This window comes from Neomonachus schauinslandi, chromosome X (genome assembly GCF_002201575.2).
Source record: "Neomonachus schauinslandi chromosome X, ASM220157v2, whole genome shotgun sequence".
In the NCBI taxonomy this organism is placed as follows: domain Eukaryota; kingdom Metazoa; phylum Chordata; class Mammalia; order Carnivora; family Phocidae; genus Neomonachus; species Neomonachus schauinslandi.
In genome coordinates, this window is record NC_058419.1 from 88,622,158 (window position 1) to 88,634,927 (window position 12,770).

Consider the following 12,770-nt stretch of genomic DNA (forward strand, 5'->3'; position numbering starts at 1 on the left):
TTATTCTTTTTTTTTTTTTAAGATTTTATTTATTTATTTGACAGAGAGAGACCCAGCGAGAGAGGGAACACAAGCAGGGGGAGTGGGAGAGGGAGAAGCAGGCTCCCTGCTGAGCCAGGAGCCCGACGTGGGGCTGGATCCCAGCACCCTGGGATCATGACGTGAGCTGAAGGCAGATGCTTAACCATCTGAGCCACCCAGATGCCCCAACAAATTGCTTATTCTTAATCATTCTTTCTGTTTGTTTTGAAAATTTCAAATAAACATAAAGACCACATGTGCCTAGAAGGCCTAAAATAAATACTTTTGGTCAGTTGGTTGATTTCTTAAGCCAACATTTATCAAGATTTTTGTGAGAAAATAAGGAATTGCAATTCCCTCCATTGTGTGTAGGAATAAAGCCAAAATGACATACAACCATCCAATGGATTGTCATTAATTCTAAGTTTGGTACTCATGACTCCTGGCCCCCAAACCCAAAGTTAAAACTTCTGCATATGAATGGGGGGGGTGGACATATTTCAGCCCATAGGAACATACTATTGTAGGGACATCTGGGTGACTTAGTCAGTTAAGCATCCGACTCTTGATTTCAGCTTGGGTCATGATCTCAGGATTGTGAGATGGAGCCCTATGTTGGGCTCTGAGCTGGGTATAAAGCCTGCCTAAGAATCTGTCTCCCTCTGCCCCTCCCCCCACTCGCGCTTGCATGCTCTCTCTCTCTCTCTAAAAAGAACATGCTACTGTAAATCTGTGTCACTCTAGAACCAGGTGAAAAGACTTCATGCGTGTAGCATTTCTTCTTCTTTAGCAGCATCACAACCACCATTGCCACAATCTTCCCTCTCCTCCTTTTTCTCTCTAGCCTCCTTATCATGAAATATAGCATCAGGGAAGGTGAGACTGAGAACACAAAGCCTACTCTGGCTCTAGTCCTACCTCTGACACTGTACCTTCTGCTCAGTGGTTCTTGATTTTCCTCTCTATGAACTGTTGGTGGAAAGGAAGATCCTCGAGACTTTGTCTATGCCCGAAATTTCACAATTCCATTATTGTATTGTATTGTATTGTATTTATTTATTTAAAGATTTTTTTATTTATTCATTGGAGACACAGAGATAGAGACAGAGAAAGAGAGAGAATGAGCAGGGAGAGAAGCACAGGGAGAGGGAGAAGCAGACTCCCCGCTGAGCAGGGAGCCCGATGCGGGGCTCGATCCCAGGACCCTGGGATCATGACCTGAGCCGAAGGCAGACGCTTAGCCATCTGAGCCACCCAGGCACCCCCCATTATTGTATTTATGACCATAGGCGAAGTAAGGAAGATTGGAGGTTATCCCAGGATGACAGCTCACTTGTTACACTATTAAATTATGCTCAGAAGTTCCTTCTTGCTAAGGGAAACAAGTCAGACACAGAAAGACATCCGTGATCTCACTTATATGCAGAATCTCAAATAGTCAAAAACGTAGAAGCAGAGAACAGCATGGTGGTTGCCAGGGACTGGGTGGAGGAGGAAATGTAGAGGTCTTGGTCAAAGGGTACAAAGTTTCAATTATGCAAAATAAGTCCTGTAGCTCTATTGTACAACATAGAGCCTATTCTTAGCAATACTGCTTTGCATACTTTAATATTTGCTATGAAGGTAGATCTTACATTAAGCACTCTTACAGGTTCGAGGAAAAAGAAAAGAACAAAAGAGTAAGAGGAAACATTCGGAGGTAAGGACTAAGTTTATGGCATTAATAGAGACAGCGAATTCACGGATGTGCCCTTATCTCCAAATACATCAAATTGTATACATTAATAAATAATAATTTATTATTTAATAATTAATATATTATTATTAATTAATATTATTAATAATAATAATAATACATCATCCCTCAATAAAGTGATTTTTTAAAAAGTGCCTTCTTGGGGTGCCGGGTGGCTCAGCCGTTAAGCGTCTGCCTTCGGCTCAGGTCATGGTCCCGGGGTCCTGGGATCGAGCCCCGCATCGGGCTCCCTGCTCAGCGGAGAGCCTACTTCTCCCTCTTCCACTCCCCCTGCTTGTGTTCCCTCTCTCGCTGTGTCTCTCTCTGTCAAATAAATTAAAAAAATATATTTAAAAAAATAAATAAAAAGTGCCTTCTTTGGGTGAAGACTGTGTCCCTCTAAGTATCTTGTTAAAAATATTACTTGTGGGAGGAGCAAGTATGTAAACAGTAATGCACAACCGTACCTATCAAGATCTCTTTGCTGTTTTTCCAAAGAGTGTAACTGATTTCATAATTTCAGTGCGTATCCCTTCCATTAGTCAGCAAGAAATGTCTAGTTAGCCCTTACCCTACGAAGTGTTACTACTGATAATTGATAATAGCTACAATTTGTTGAATGCCTATTAAGCGATTGGTTTTTTGTGTCTGTTATATTTTAACACTTTGCAATTGTGGGAAGTGGGTTTTACTGTCTCCATTTTGCAGGTAAAAATCCTGAGACTCAGAAAAGTTTATTAGCTTTTCCAGATGTACAGCCAGTAAATTTAAATCCTGGTCTACCTGATAGCACTTCTTCTATCTCTAATATGGCATTATTTAGGAACTGATTCTGACAAAGATTTTACTCCCCAAGACCTTGCAGATTAGTAAATGAGCTACAAAAATAGAAATGAAGTAGGAAGAATAGAAATGAATGAAGGAAGAACTCCTTCCTGAGAAGTAAATTACTGACCAAACATTTTATCACTAATGAGGTTTTATCTTCAGCTCCAGGAGGTAATAAAAATATTAATAATGTTAACAATAATGATAATTCTTAGACCAGGAAATTTGAAGATTTTCATATCTTATCAGTAAAACTACCCAGAAGACATCAAGCATGAGATCTATTTTAAAGTAGACCTTGTAATAAATTTTAAATCCATCTTGAAAATTGGTATTTTTCCATCTTAACTTTTTTGCTGATTATAAAACTAATGCATGTTCATTGTTAAAACTGGGGAAATGCAGAAAAATGCGAATAAGAAAATACACTAGTCTATATTCTTACTTCTAGCCATAATAATCAATAATGTAGTGTGAATATTATCCTGGTTATAGGTTTTGTGAAATTTTCATATGGTTGAATAGTTACTATATTTTTGATTTTGCTCCTGTTTTTAAAACTTAATAACTATGTTTTGTCCCTAAATTCTTTGTGAACATTATTAATGAAAGCATACCATTTTGTTATTTAGATATATCATTTTTAAATCAATATTAGAAGATTTCCAATTTCTTACAATTTGAACTTTTCCATGTACAAATAGATGTTTGCATTTAGAATTGTTTTTGCTTAAGGGTGCTTTCCCAGAAGTGGAACTACAGAATCAGAAGAGAGGAACACTTTTAAGACTGTTGGTAGGGGCGTCTGTGTGGTGCAGTCAGTTGAATTTCTGACTCTTGGATTCGGCGCAGGTCATGATCTCAGGGTTGTGAGATGGAGCCCAGCCTTGCACTGTGAGCTCAGCACCCGGTCCACTTGTCCCTCTCCCCTCTAACCTCCCGCCCCCTCCCCCTGCTTGTGCTTTCCCTCTCTCTCTCTCTCTCAAATAAATAAGTAAAATCTTAAAAAAATATCGATAAATATTGCCAAAGTGCTTTCACAAGGAGAATTCTTATTTTTATTTCCACTGGCTATATAGAAGAGCACTCATTTAATTTCCTCCACCTTGCCAACTTTGGGTTTCATCTTTTCTTAATCTTCTTTAATTTGATAGGTAAAAATAAATTCTCATTGTTACTTTTAGTTTGCAGTTATTTGATTACGACCATTTTCAGTAATTTATCACAAGCTTACTCGGTAATTGAATTTAACATTTTGAGGAATTTATACTCGTAACATGGACTCATTTGTATTTTGGGATCATATTCATTTTTCTGTTAATTTCAATTTCTCTTTAATTTACAAAAAGTTATTAACACTGTTTATAAATGTTTACTGAAAATAGTTTCCTCAGCTTTTCTTGTTTGCATTTAATATTTCTTGAAATGTAGGGCTTCTAATTTCTTCAATCAGATCTATTATTCTGTTTCCTAAACAGTTTTTAACTTAAACTTAGAAACTCTGTGCATGGAGGAATTAAACAAATATTCATATCTATTTTTGTTGTATTTGCTTTTTGTACTTTTTCTATCTGCTTGTTTTTGATTTATAGTTATTTTTTTTATTCCAACTGACATTTATTTCAAGTATTTTTTGTGGTGAGGATATAAATTGATTTTGTTCCCAAATAGCTAAGTCATTTTCCAGCTCATTATACTGATTGAGTCCTCCTTTTGGTCACAGATTATGATGCCCCCTTTATTATGCATTACATGACTATCTGCCAGTGATGTACATATTTATTGACTGTCAAGGAATTCCTGCATTAGTTAAAGAAAGGTTTAATAATTGCGCCTTGATAATGCATATTAAAAAATGCTTATTTTGGATTTCTGCTTCCATTCAAAATGGAGTAACAGGGCCATGAAACCATTTTTTAATGGAAAAAATAGACGAAACAACAGTTTTCAAACATTGGACATCAGGCAGTGCAGGATGGTGATCCCTGAGAGACTGTAAACAAATGAGTTGAGTCCTGTGATTGCCCCAGCTTGCTGCTCGAAGAGAATATCCTGGCAACAACATAGGGATGCAGAACCCTGATGAAGCCTGGTGATCTCCTTGAGTTGAGTTTGCAGGACAGGGTACTGAAGAAGAGAGTTTTCCAGAGATCTGCACAGGGCTCCCTTGACTCTTCAGCTGAGAGCTGATCCACGCATGTGCAGAATGGAACTACCAGAGGCTGGAGAAGAGAACAGCCCAAAAATAGCAGAAGAAAAAAATCTCCAGAACTCACACAGGGTCAAGAATAGTTTGTGTTCCCATCAGCCAGAGAGGCATAACTCATAATTCACAGGGCATCTGAGAGAGTAATTACATGGATATTGACAAAATCATGAGACAAAATGAGAACTACACTAAAGCCTACCCAGGTCTCATCTAACAAAGCTTAAAATAGAGCCTCAAAATAATCAATTGTTTCCAAGTAACTTAACTACATCCTAGAACAAAGCTCACAAATTTTTTTTAGGAACACAAAAAGATGCAACCACTAACAAGGTAAAATTTACAATGTCTAACAACCAATCATAAATTATCAGGCATGCAAAGATGCAGGGGACTATGAGCCAAAATGAGGAGAAACATAAACTAATCAAAACATATCCACAAATGGCAGAGAAGACAGAATAAGTAGACAAGGACATTAAAACTATTATAGTTATATTCCATATGTTGTAGAAGGTAGGAGACGACCAAGTGTATTAAGTAAAGATATGGGGGTGCCTGGCTGGCTCAGTCAGTAGAGCCTGTGATTCTTGTTCTCGGGGTTGTGAGTACAAGCCCTGTGTTGGGCGTGGAGCCTACTTAAAAAAAAAAAAATCATTAAGTAAAGATATGGAAGAAATAGAAAAGACTCAAATGGAATGTTAGGGATAAAAATGGAAATATTTGAGATGGAAAATACTCTGCACAGGATTAATAGCACATTGAACTTTGCAGAGGAAAAGATTGGTGAACTTGACACAGAGAGCAATAGTAATTATGAACAATGAAATAGTGAGAAAAAAGACTGAAAAGGTAAATAAAGAGAGGACCAGTATGATGTGGGGCAGTGTCAAGTGACATAAGTCTAATTGGGATCTCAAAAATAGAAGAGAGGGGCGCCTGGGTGGCTCAGTTGGTTAAGCGACTGCCTTCGGCTCAGGTCATGATCCCAGGGTCCTGGGATCGAGTCCCACGTCTGGCTCCCTGCTCAGCCGGGAGCCTGCTTCTCCCTCTCCCACTCCCCTTGCTTGTGTTCCCTCTCTCGCTGTGTCTCTCTGTCAAATAAATAAATAAAATCTTTAAAAAAAAAATAGAAGAGAGGAAAGGGGACAGAAAAAAATTAGAAGTACAAAAAAGGCCAATTATGAAGAAAATGATAAACCCGCAGATTCAAGAAGCTCAATGAACTCCAAGCATGAGAAACATTTAAAAAACTACAAAATTTGGAACATAATCAAATTGCTTAAAACCAGAATTCTCATTCTTGTCATTATCAACTGCACTTTTTTTTATTACTCAAATAATAAATAGGAATTATATGAAAGTCTGAAAATTCAAATAAGCAAAAAAAAAAAGAATTGCCATTTTCATTAGGTATGACAAGTATACAAGAAAGGCAATGCTTTTGTATACTCTTTATTGACCCCCTAAAATAAATTCACTCATTAATTATAATAATTTTCCAACTGATTTCCTTGCAATTTTCAGGAAAATATTATGTAGTCTCCCAATAGTGGTAATTTCAACTTTTTTCATTAAAATGCTACCTCTCTCTTTTTATTTTATAAGTATCCTTTTATGGCAGCTATCCTGACTAAGATTTAAAGCAGATATTCTGGGTCACCTGGGTGGCTCAGTCGTTAAGCTTCTGCCTTTAGCTCAGGTACTGATCCCAGGGTCCTGGAATCGAGCCCCGCATCGGGTTCCTTGCTCAGCGGGAAGCCTGCTTCTCCCTCTCCCTCTCCCCCTGCTTGTGTCCCTTCTTCACTGTCTCTCTTTGTCAAATAAATAAATAAAATCTTTAAAAAAAAAATAAAGCAGATATTCTCAGCCCTCCTTTTCCAACCAAAAAAATCTTAGAGGTATGTTCTTTCTCTACTTTGAACATCATAAAAGGGAACCTCTTATCTTGTATAGTCTTTAAAAATTTTTGGCTATTTTTTTTTCTGATTCCTTCTTTTGTCTTCTTTTTTACTTTTTGTTTGCCACCTTTTTACCTTTGTATTAGTTGCCTGTTGCTCCTTACAACAAATTTACTGGCTTCAAACAACACAAACCTCTTAGAGTTCTGGGAGTCAGACGTTTAAAGTCCTCTAAATCAGGCATGGCACAGGGGTATGGCCCGCCCTGGGGCAAAATTCCCCTGCATCTGTGAACCTGTGAAACCAGACAACAAGCTAACTGCTTCCAAAAGACAATGGTAGGATAGGGGTGCCTGGGTGGCTCAGTTGGTTAAGCGACTGCCTTCGGCTCAGGTCATGATCCTGGAGTCCCGGGATCGAGTCCCGCGTCGGGCTCCCTGCTCGGCAGGGAGTCTGCTTCTCCCTCTGACCCTCCTCCCTCTCATGCTCTCTGTCTCTCATTCTCTCTCTCGCAAATAAATAAAAAAATCTTAACAAAAACAAAAGACAATGGTAGGATAAACACAGGCTAGACATTCTTATTCCAAAAGGGAGAAATTGGTGAGAGGACAAAGGGATCATCAATCCTGAGGAAGTTTAAAGTTCAGCAGGAAAAATTTCATTAGATTTCAAGGCCTCAGAATGATTCTCTGTGGCTCCATGCTCTGTCCTCTCTCCCCACGGGGACAGCCCTGACCCCTTGGCCCTGGATGGCGGCCCTACCTGTTGACCCTGAGTGGTGGCCCTGTGCTCTGAAACTGAGGAAGTTCCATTGACCCAGGCCTCTGGGTCTGTGGCTCTGTCCTTCTTCCTTCATTTTAGCCCATCTCTGTGTCTTCCATTCCAGGCTGGCAGAGTTTGTGCTGGTATAAAATTGTCTAGTCTGTCTTCTAGAAAAGATGGTTCTCCACAGATCTTTCTGGGACGGCTACATCTCTCATTCTGGTTTCTGGTGAAATGGCTGATTGGATTCATGAGTCACACAGCTAATCTCTTTAGCAAGACTGGTTGTCCAGCCAGATGCTTGGCCTTGTTTTCAGAGCATGCTCTCTGAATAGCCTGAGAAGTTTCCAAATCATCAAGTACATCTTGGTTCTTTTTTGCTTAACAATTCATTCCTCAGTTTATCTCTGTCTTCACCCTTTTTATTATAAGCAGCAAGCCAAACCAGGCTGCACCTTCCACACTTTGGAAGTTTCCTCAGCTAAATATCTAAGTTCATTGCTTACAAATTTTTTTTAAAGATTTTATTTATTTATTTTATATGAGAGAGAGAGCGAGTGGTGGGGGCAGAGGGAGAGGGAGAGAGTCTCAAGCAGACTCCCTGCTGAGCGCAGAGCCCTATGTGGGGCTCGATCCCACGACCCTGAGATCATGACCTGAGCGGAAACCAAGAGTTAGACACTGAACTGGCTGAGCCACCCAGGCGCCCTCATTGCTTACAAATTCTACCCTCCACCCAACAGAAGAACACATTTCAGGTAAATCTTTTGCCACTTTATTAAGTGTCCAATAACTTTCCAACACTTTCTTCCAGTGTCCAATAACATGCTCCTTATTTCCATCTGGGACCTCGCCAGAAACACCCTTAACATTGCTATTTCTAGTAACATTCTGTGTATAATAATAGATGTATTCTCTAAGATGATAGAGATAATAAGATGCTTTCTTTACTGCTGCCCTCTCTTCTTTTCGGAGTCCTCACCAGAACCGTCTGCAACTTCCATGTTTCCACCAACTGCCTCTTCAAGGCAATGGTAAAAAGCCTACAGATGACATCATAATTCATGAAAAATATTGAATATCTTACCCTTAAGATTGGGATTCAGATAAGAATGTCTGCTCTTGCCACTTTGATTCACCATTTAACTGGAAGTCCTAGCTAGTGCCCTAAAGAAAGGAACAAGGAAAAAATATATAAAAATATGAAACAAAGAATTAAAGCTGTTTTTATTTGCAGATGACATGATTGCATGGTTGTGCATGTAGCAAACCCTTTTTTTAAATTTATTTTTAAATTTTTTGGTATTTTTTATGTATAATAATTTGTATATAGTAAATCTTCTAAGGATTCTACAAAAAGATGATTACAACTAATGTGAATTTAGCAATCCATAGGATAGAAGGTTAACACAAAAGCATCAACTGTATTTTTATGGACTTATAACAAACAATGAAACACAAAATTTAAAAAGAACATTTGGAGCAATGTCAAAAGCATAATATACATAGAAATAAATTTAACAAAAAATATGGAAGCCATCTATGCTACAAACTATAAAACATTGCTGACTGAATGATCTAAAGAAATGGAGAACAATATGTTCGCTGAAGAGAAGATTGGATACTGTTAAGATGTCAATTTCTTTCAAATTGATTTATGCTGAGTGCAATCATGTTCTGAACAGGTTTCTTGTTTTGAGTAAAAATGGACAAGCTTACTCTAATATTTACATAGAAATGCAAAGGACATAGAATAGCTAAAACAAGGTTCTTAAAATTTTTTAATTTAAATTCAATTTAGTTAACATACAGCGTATTGTTAGTTTCAGGGGTAGAATTTAGTGATTTATCAGTGGCATACAACACCCAGTACTCATTACATCAAGTGCCCTTCTTAATGCCCATCACCCAGTTACCCCACCCCCCACCCACCTTCCCTCTAGCAATGCTGTTTGTTTCCTAGAGTTAAGAGTCTCTTACGGTTTGCCGCCCTCTCTGTTTTTATCTTATTTTATTTTTCCTTCCCTTCCCCATGTTCATCTGTTTTGTTTCTTAAATTCCACATATGAGTAAGGTCATATGGTATTTGCTTTTCACCGACTGACTTATTGTGCTTAGCTTAATACCCTCTAGTTCCATCCATGTCATTGCAAATGGCAAGATTTCATTCTTTTTGATGGCTGAGTAATATTCCATTGTGTATATATACCACATCTTCTTTATCCATTCATTTGCTGATTAGCCAAAACAAGTTTTTTTTAAGATTTTATTTATTTGTCAGAGAGAGAGAGAGCACAAGCAGGGGGAGCGGCAGACAGAGAGAGAAGCAGGCTGCCTGCTGAGCAACGAGCCCCATGTGAGGTTTGCTCCCAGGACCCTGGGATCATGACCTGAGCCAAAGGCAGATGCTTAACCGACTGAGCCACCCAGGCGCTCCTAGCCAAAACATGTTTTTTTAAAAAAAGAAAGTCAGAGAACTTAACACTGTTTGATTTCAAGGCTTACTATAAAGCTCAAACAGTGTGGTTTAGCAGAAGGATAGATAAATAAAGCAATGGAATATAATAGAGTTCAGAAATAGGCTCATACCTATACTATCAAGTGATTTTTCAATAAAAGCACAAAGTTTATTTAATAGGGAAATAAAGTATTTTTAATAAATTGTTCTTAAACAATTGCATATCTATATGGAGTCAAATGAACCGCATCTTCTACCTCATCCCATGACCAAAAATTAATTTGAGAAAGTCATAGACTTAAACATAAAATCTAAGGCTATACAATCTCTAACACAGAAGAGCATATCTTCACAACCTTAGGCTAAGCAATATTTCTTAATGAGGACACAAAAAGCACTAGCTGTAAAAGGTAAAATTAATAAATTGGATTTTAGCAAAATTTTACAACTTCGGCCAATCAAAACACACCATTACAGGAGTGAGGAGGCAATTCATTGGGAGAATATATGCATATACATATATATGATAAAGACCTATATTCAGAAAAAAAAATATATATATATTTTATAATAGTAGAAGGTATAGATGGTAATAAGAGGAGAATATATTTTTAAAACTCCCAGGAGGGGCACCTGGGTGGCTTAGTCGTTAAGCGTTTGCCTTCAGCTCAGGTCATGATCCCAGGGTCCTGGGATCGAGCCCTGCATCGGGCTCCCTGCTCGGCGGGAAGCCTGCTTCTCCCTCTCCCACTCCCCCTGCTTATGTTCCCTCTCTCGCTGTGTCTCTCACTGTCAAATAAATAAAATCTTTAAAAAATAAATAAATAAATAAAACTCCCAGGAAATGTTGTAATATATTTGATTTAATTCTATATATCCAAAATATTATCATTTCAACCTATAATCAATATAAAAGTCATTAATGAGAAATTTTACACTTTTCCTGTACAAAGTCTTCAAAATCTAGTGTGTATTTTCCCCTTACAGCATGTCTCCATTTGGGCTAACCACATTTCAAGTGCTCAACAGTCACAAGTGGCTAGTGGTGACCATATTCGACGGTGCAGATCTAAAGGATAAGGACATTTTTACTCAAAACTTGAAACTCAGAAACCACTGAGCACAGTATAGATAGTTTGACTGTATCTCGGGACAAATGTTACCATAAACAGTTAATAATGAAATTGGAACAAATATGTGTGATACAGAGGGCAGACAGAGGGTCAATATCTATTACAAAGGGCTCTTATGATTGGACAAGAGGAGTAGTCAAGGGATATGAATAGACAGTTGACAGAAGAGCAAATACGAAGACCCAACAAATACATGAAAAGATGCAAATTGAATTAACAATGAGATTTCACTTTATTCTACCAAATTAGCAAAAGTTAAAAGGATTAATAGCAGCTACTGCTGGCAAGAATTCAAGGGAAAAGATTCTGTCATACATGGCTGTTCAAAATATAAAAGATTAAAGTCATTTTAGAAAGCAATCTGGCAATGTCTCTTAAATTAAAAAATGCATATGCCCTTTGACTGAATGCCTCAGTCTTGGAAATCTCCTCCTTAAAAATAAATTACCAGTATATAATGGTATTTGTACAAGGATGCTAATTGCTGTGTGGTTCATAGAGATAAAACACTGCAAACAAATGAAATCAAAAGGGGAACAGTTAAGTACATGATGCTCATCCACTGTAGACTATTATCTCACCATTAAGAAGAAGGTACCAGTTGATTTGAAGGGATTTTTTAAGAATGTTAGAGAAAAAGAAGATGCAAAAACAGGAGTGTAATATGATCCACTTTTAATAAATAAACGATGACAAACACACAATTGTGTGTATGTGTATATATGATTAAGGAAGCTCGGTAAGAAATATGGACAGATACATACTAAGTGGTCAACATGGTGTGTGTGTGCGTGTGTGTGTGTGTGCATAGGAGGGGTGTTTGTGGGTGAGGGTGGACAAAAGAGGTTGGTAGAGGTGCCAAGTGAAAAATGGGAAAGGGAACAAAAAATTGGCATTAATAAAATACATGCATATGAAAACATATATGAATCTGCATAAAATTTTAAAATATATTTTTAAAAGAATGTTATAAAATTTTGCATGCTTCATATCCAAACTTAAAACACCTGTGGAATTTGAAGTTGACTCCTAGAGATGTCTTTTGTTTTGAGAGACCTGAGCTAAATAAAGGAAGCATTGTTTTCTTCTAGGAAGGATTTCAGGACCATGTAGTTCATAACTTATGATCTTACTGCCAAGAAAATATCAGAATCTCAATCTATGAAATCCATCCTTTGTTTTATACCCACATCCACCATCCCCCCCATTGCCTTGTTTCAGGCGTAAACATCTGGCCAGCTTATTTTAAGAATGTCTGTTGTTGTTATGAACTGAATTAAATACTCTATGATTGTTACTGAAGCAAATGGAAGATAATGTAATGAAATTTGTCCCAGATAAAATTTTTCAGGGCGCCTGGGTGGCGCAGTGGCCTAAGCGCCTGATTCTTGGTTTTGGCTGGGCTCATGATCTCGGGGTCATGGGATCGATCCTGGCATAGGGCTCCACACTCAGCTGGGAGTCTACTTGAGATTCTCTCTCCCTCCCCCTCTGCCCCTCCCACTCGTGCTCTCTCTCTCTCTCAAATCATTAAATAAATCTTTAAAAAAAATTTTTTTCATTGCTTTGGATGGCTTGGGTCTGAGCAATTACCTTGAAAAATCAAATAAGCAAGGTCTGTTCTCTGCCTAGAATTTAAATGACACCTGCTTTTTCTCAGAACAGTCAGATCAAGCCCTGTCATATGCTATTTACTGTAAAAAGGGCCTAGATAGGAAGCACCTTG